Source organism: Phoca vitulina, unplaced genomic scaffold (genome assembly GCF_004348235.1).
Source record: "Phoca vitulina isolate PV1807 unplaced genomic scaffold, GSC_HSeal_1.0 scaffold18, whole genome shotgun sequence".
NCBI lineage: Eukaryota > Metazoa > Chordata > Mammalia > Carnivora > Phocidae > Phoca > Phoca vitulina.
This window is the reverse complement of record NW_022589721.1, coordinates 15,313,355-15,319,904: the sequence shown is the minus strand read 5'-3', so window position 1 is coordinate 15,319,904 and position 6,550 is coordinate 15,313,355.

Below are 6,550 nucleotides of genomic sequence, written 5' to 3'. Positions count from 1 at the left end.
TTAAAATACCACTAGGACAGAGTCAGATGGCTCAGCTCCAGTGGCGGTGGATGCTGGACAGCCAACTGGCTTCTTTGTGCGCCGGTGGTGTGCTCATCTGTGAAATGGGGGTAAGGGTATTTACCTCGTGTGATTGCCCAGATTACATTAACATGAAAAGAGTTTAGCGCATGGGAAGCGCCCCTTTAATGGCGGCTAATATGATGACTCCTATTTTTTTTGAATTTTTACACACACACATATCATGCTCTTGTGTACACATGATGTTGCATAGGCTATATTTTCCGCATAAAACTTTAATTATTGATTTTACCTGTCTGAAACTTATGAATTGTTGTTGTCTCTTAAACACTTAAATGGACTTTTTAAAAAAAGGATGCTATGTATAGTTTAGATTCCCTGCCCCAGTTTATCCCCGTTTTATCTTTGATTTTAATGTCAACATTTTTTAAGTGAAATAAAGGATATGAGATTAATCTTCTCAAAGATCAGCTGAATAGAAACGAAAGTACACACACCAGCATACACAGGTAGATCAGGTTGGAAAAAAATATTGGCTAACATCATCAGGCATTCTCCAAATGCAATACTGATCTTTTCTGTCAGTACTAGCCTTTAAGGGACTGTGTAGAGCTCCATGCATTGGTCAGCAGATTTTAGTCATTCTACTTCTTTATTATTTTAATAAGTGAAACTCATAGGTGTGGCAGGATTAGGGCAAAAACCACAAAACAGGGTGTGGGTGAAACCTTTTGTATATTCCTCCTATTAGTCATCACTTTCTGATATTTAATGTGCATTAGTTATTTAATGGGAAATTTAAAGTTTTCTGCACTAATTTGTTTCATCAGTGAACTCTGTGTTCAGACCCTGAGAGGTAGGGAATAATCTTCCTGTGTATCGTATCGTATCATATCATATCATATCATATCGAATTTTCTGCCTAACATTTCTCCATAAGCACTTAAAGAATATTCAAAGGAAAGACTTCTTCAAAGAATTTTATCATGGAGATGCTCAGAAACTATGATGCCCCCCCCCAATTTTAGTGAATAAACTTAAAATGACTTTGGAGTTTCCAGAAATGCGAATGACTCAGAGATCCTCAACTGCACTTATTTAAAAAATTCCAGCACTTTCCTTGCTATATATCATGTATCCCTGACTATCCCTGCTTTCCCTCTTCTACCTGCTGCCATAATGACCAGTGGAATGAAAAGAATTGTCCTTGAGTCCTCTTCTATTATTGTAACATATTATTTGCTTGAAAATAAATTCCTTCCTAGGATGGTTTTCCCTTCTCATGATCACTACCCAAACCCGTTTTCTCTTGATGATACCAGTTTCCTTCTAATGAAAGCAACACCTCTGGACTCCAAGGAAGGAAAGCACTCATCTCCACCCCCACCCCACCAGTGTGTCCCTTCCTCTACACAATTGACTACAAGCGCTTAACAGTTTCACTTTTCTGCTCTTTCCCCATCCTGTTTCCTTTACTGATTTCCAGAGTGACTTTTGTCTTCTTCATAGACTTTCTGTGGACACCCTTGTTTGGAATGTCATCATTCATATTCACGATACTTCCAACAAACTTGCCTCGAAACCACTTGCTACCTTCAATGAGGTGAAATCACATCTGGACCCACCTTGTTGGAATTTCACTACTTCCATTCCCTCAAATGCTGACCTTCTCTCTGATGGCTATCTCCTATTCATCAAACTCTCCTTCATTTTCAGCCCGTTGGCCTTCAGCCTTTCATTCTCTCTTTATTCTCTCATTGGCCCCATTCTGTGCTCATGGGAAGGCATTTTACAGATGCTTGTATTAGTCCCAGATATTGTCTCCCATCTTGTACCTTACTGTAAATTTATCCACACTGCCCCTATTCTGCAGCTGGGTTTCAGCCCACCATCTCTACCTGTTTTCTCTGATTCTACTTTCACAGCACCCAGGGTTGCTGAAAGAAGGTAATCATCAAGACTCTTGTTTCCACTACTAATTCATGTTATCTAACCTGGACTGGGCCTTAGGGATTCCTGAGGTTGTCATTTTCTGTCACTCCCCCCTCCCCCCTCCCCCCTACTACTTGTCTTGCTTATTTTCCCATAGCTTCTTTTCCTTTCCCCATCTTTAAGCCTGGCACACTAGACAATATGTTCAATGAATAAAAAAGCAAATCTAAACCATTCCAGATGCCCCTACTTTTTCTTACCTTACAAGGAGTTTTGGGACATCTAACCAGTAATACTTGTTTCATTGAAAACAAGGCTGTCAATCCAGTAATCCAAGACAAACATCTGGGTGTTTCCCCGGGTAGCTCCTCTCATGCCACATATTTAATCAGTTGTGAGGCCTGGCGGTTCTACTACCTTATTCTCTAGCATGTATCACTTCTCTCTATCCCCACTGTTCTCCTTCTATCTCAGGATATTATCCCCTGTCACAACGAGTATTCTAACAGTCTCGTTCCTTCCCTTGTATTCTCTACACTGCTACCAGAATGACTTCTAAAAACAAAATTGATTGCAGTCACTCCTCTACTTAAAACTCCTCGAGGATTCCCTACTGTTCTCAGGATCAATTTGAAACACCCAGAATGCATTCAGGGTATTTGTGGGATATAGCTTCTGATGAGCTCCCTGACCTCACCTATCCTATTAACCCATCTACATTTCCAATAATTCTCCTGCCTCCAGACCAGTACACATACTCCTCCCCCTAATGGAACATCTTTTCTTCTCACCACTCCTGTCCCCATATCTATTTTGTGGTTAATACCTTTGGGTCATAAGGGCAATTCTCTATGGCAGCATTTATCTGGCCATTAAAGATTATGTAGGGCCCCCACCCATCCACTGTGTTTCCACAACCTGATGTGCAGAACACTTACAGAATTGAACACTTACTTCCCTAAACTGAAATTGTATTTTCATGTGTCTCATATCCCTTAGGTAGTATTGTGTAACAGGATATTAATTTGAAAAAATCAGTGGAGACACCAGGAGATGATAGATATCAGATACCAATGTGAGCTGTGAATCAGACCAACAGCAGTTTTAAAGTAAGTTGATTAAGAACTCATTAGATAATCTATAAAGCCCTCACTTTTATCAGGAATATGGAAAGCTCAGGAATAAGGATTCAGAAGGAGGGTGATTTCAGGGAGACCTATGCTAGGAATCACACTTCACTCTCCTCCTCCATCTCCTGACCCACATTGCAGAAAGTAGTTGAGATTTATTCACATTACATAATAGGAGCTCACTTAATATTAACTGGCCAAACATACTCTGCATCTAAATTTCTCTGCTTTATCACTGTTACTCACCTCTTTCCTTCCTGTCTCAGACAAAATATTTTTTTCCCATGTCCAAAGGTAAGTCCCATCCCAGCTTTTCATGATTTCTCCTTTGTACTTCCTTTAGGAAATTCATTCATTAATCTTTCCTTTTCTCTCTTCAATTTCAATTTCTACCTTACACTCAATCTTTTCCCCTCTATGAATATATACAAATTTCTCTTATCATAAAAAACAACATGTGACTTCTGCCCAAAATAGAATAAGACTGGATTCATCTTCCCAGTTGAAATAAATTCCAGACAAAATATGTGAAACAATGGTTTTTAGACATTGCACATCAGACAATGCAAGATAATGATCACTTAGGAACAGAAAAAAGTAATGTGAACCCTATTATTTTCTCACCTTGGAAAGAGTTTCTAGAGTGATGGAGGAGGACCCTGGTGGAGGCCAGGGGTTGATTTGGTGAAGCTGGATTTGAGGGGGCCAGAGGAGCTGAGTTCATAGAATACTAGCAAGGAAAGAGCTACATGCAGGGAAAGCTTGGGAGGTCAGCAAAGGGTCTCCCTTAAATCTTCAGATGAGTGCTAATCAACACATGAAGGTAAGTAACTTATCTGAGGCCAAGGAAGAAGCATTCCAAAGGAGAAGAGGAACAGTCCCAGGAGTTCATACATGGCCAGGAACAGTTTTTGTTTCCACCACCCGGAGTGAAAAATTTCCTAATTAATAGAGCACTGGATAGAGTACTCCGAAAAGTATTGTCTCAGTACTGAGACATAGCCTTAGATGAAAGGATGCTCTGGTCCTGCCTTACAAAGCTTTTTTAAAAGCCTCAAAATGCTCAGACTGTTTCTAGATAACTCAATTTAATCATAGAACAATCCTTAAGAATATTAAGGAATACAAAAATGTCTAGCACCCAAGAAGAAAAGATTCACAATGTCTGGCATCCAATTAAAAATGACCAGGTATGCAAAGAAGCAGGAAATATGAAACATAATGAGGATAATAGCAACCACCATGGTCGAATCCAGAAATAGTACAGATGATTATATTAGTAGAAATAATATTAATACAGTTACCATAAATGTATGCCGTATGTTCAAAAAATAAAGATTGAACACATCATGTAGAAACAAACATAAAACATATAAAAAGGACCCAAATTGAATGTCTGAGATGAAAAATACTCTGCAGAGGATGAACATCAGGTTAGATACTACAGAAGAAAAGATTAGTTAACTTGAAGACATGGAAATAGAAACAGGATCTAAAATGAAACACATAGAGGGGAAAAGTCTGAAAAAAATGAAAGCATAGTGATTAGTGGGAGAACCTCAAGTGTTTTAATATATTTGTAATTATAATCTCAAAAGGAGAAAAGGGAAAAAATTTTGAGGACATAATGGCTGCCAGATTTCCAAAGTTTATCAAATTATATCCACATATCTCATAAATTCAATAAACCCCAGGAATTGGATACATGCAGAAATCTATACCAAGCCACATCATAACTTTCTTAAAAGCAATGATAAGGAGAAAAATCTTCAAAAGTAACCAGCAAAAAAGATACATCACATACAGAGATAAGACTGGCGACAGACTTGTTGGAAACAATGCAAGGAAGAGAGTAGAACAACATTTTTAAGTTACTAAAAGAAAAAAAAAAAACACTGCCAACCTAAAGTTCTATATACAGCAAAAATTCCTTTCAAAAATGAAGGTAAAGGGGCACCTGGGTGGCTCAGTCGTTAAGCGTCTGCCTTTGGCTCAGGTCATGATCCCAGGGTCCTGGGATCGAACCCCGCATCGGGCTCCCTGCTCCGCGGGAAGCCTGCTTCTCCCTCTCCCACTCCCCCTGCTGGTGTTCCCTCTCTCACTGTGTCTCTCTCTGTCAAATAAATAAAATCTTAAAAAAAAAAAATGAAGGTAAAATATACACTTTTTAAATTTTTAATTTATTTTCTAAGACTTTATTGTTTTAGTTTTTGGTCTCAACAAAATTGAGAGAGGTGCAAAGATTTCCTGTCTACCCTCTGTTCCCATGCATGCATAGCCTCCCACATTTTCAACATCAGTCACCAAAATGGTACATTTTATACCAAGAGTGAATTGACATTGGCACATGGACCCAAAGTCCATACTTTACATTATGGTTTACTCCCTGTTTTCCCTCTGGTTCACCAGAGGCAGACCCTGAGAAATGGATTCATATGCAATTGATTCAGTAAAGAAGTACTCTTATGGGAGACGGGAAAGAGAGTAGAGCAAGGACAGGGAAGGGGAGGAAGCCGGGCAAGGGTGATCCAGACATAAGGGTGATCCAGGCATAAGCCTGATCCTGCAGAAAAAGTGGAATGTAAGTTACATGTCAGTGTTGCATAATTCAAGGTGAGGCTTTCATATTCTTTACCTGAATGTCACTAGAAAAGGCTAAGGACAGAAGAGAAGAAGGCACTTAAACTTTGAACTCTTCCAGCAATCTGCACATGCTGGTAGTGCACCTCTAGTAACTCATGGTTGTCTTCCAAAATGGGCCACAGGGGCCGATGCTTGAACCCACACCAAAGTGGGGAGAAATGTACACAGGAATGATATAAAAGGAGTTGAGGGGACCTAGGAGAGCATGGACATCATCTGCTTTACTTCCTAATCTAGACCTCTAATTCTGGTTTCTCTCTTGAATTCCAGACCTCTGCTTTCAGTTGCCTGTTGTAAAGCACCTGTAACTTTAAGCTCAAAATGTCCTACAAGAAAGTTAATCTTTCTCTGTAAAACTTCAATTTTCCCCATGATTTCTTCCTTCTGTTCTTGGTATCACTATTTTCCCAGTTATCCATGCTTTATTTTCACTTTTTAAAAACTTTTCTTTTATTATGCTTCCCATACCCAGCAAGTTTCCAAGTCTTTGCAATCCTACCTCTTTGATAGCTCGTAATCTGTCTCATAATAATAATAAGAGTAATAATAATAATTTGTCTCATTTCTACTACTTAAACAATGCCCTATTACCTCTCCTTTGAATTATACCAATAGTTTCTAATATCTGTTTTTTTGTCTACTCTTCCTGCTCTGTGTTAAATTTTTAAATAATTCTGTCAGTTTGACTTTTTCATAATGCAGCCTAGACATGTCATTTTCCTCCCTAATAGCTTTTCCCCCTCCCTAATAGCTTTTAATGACTGCCCATTACATTCTAAGTAAATGGATAACTGCTCATAATTCTATGCATTTTGACCTCTGTG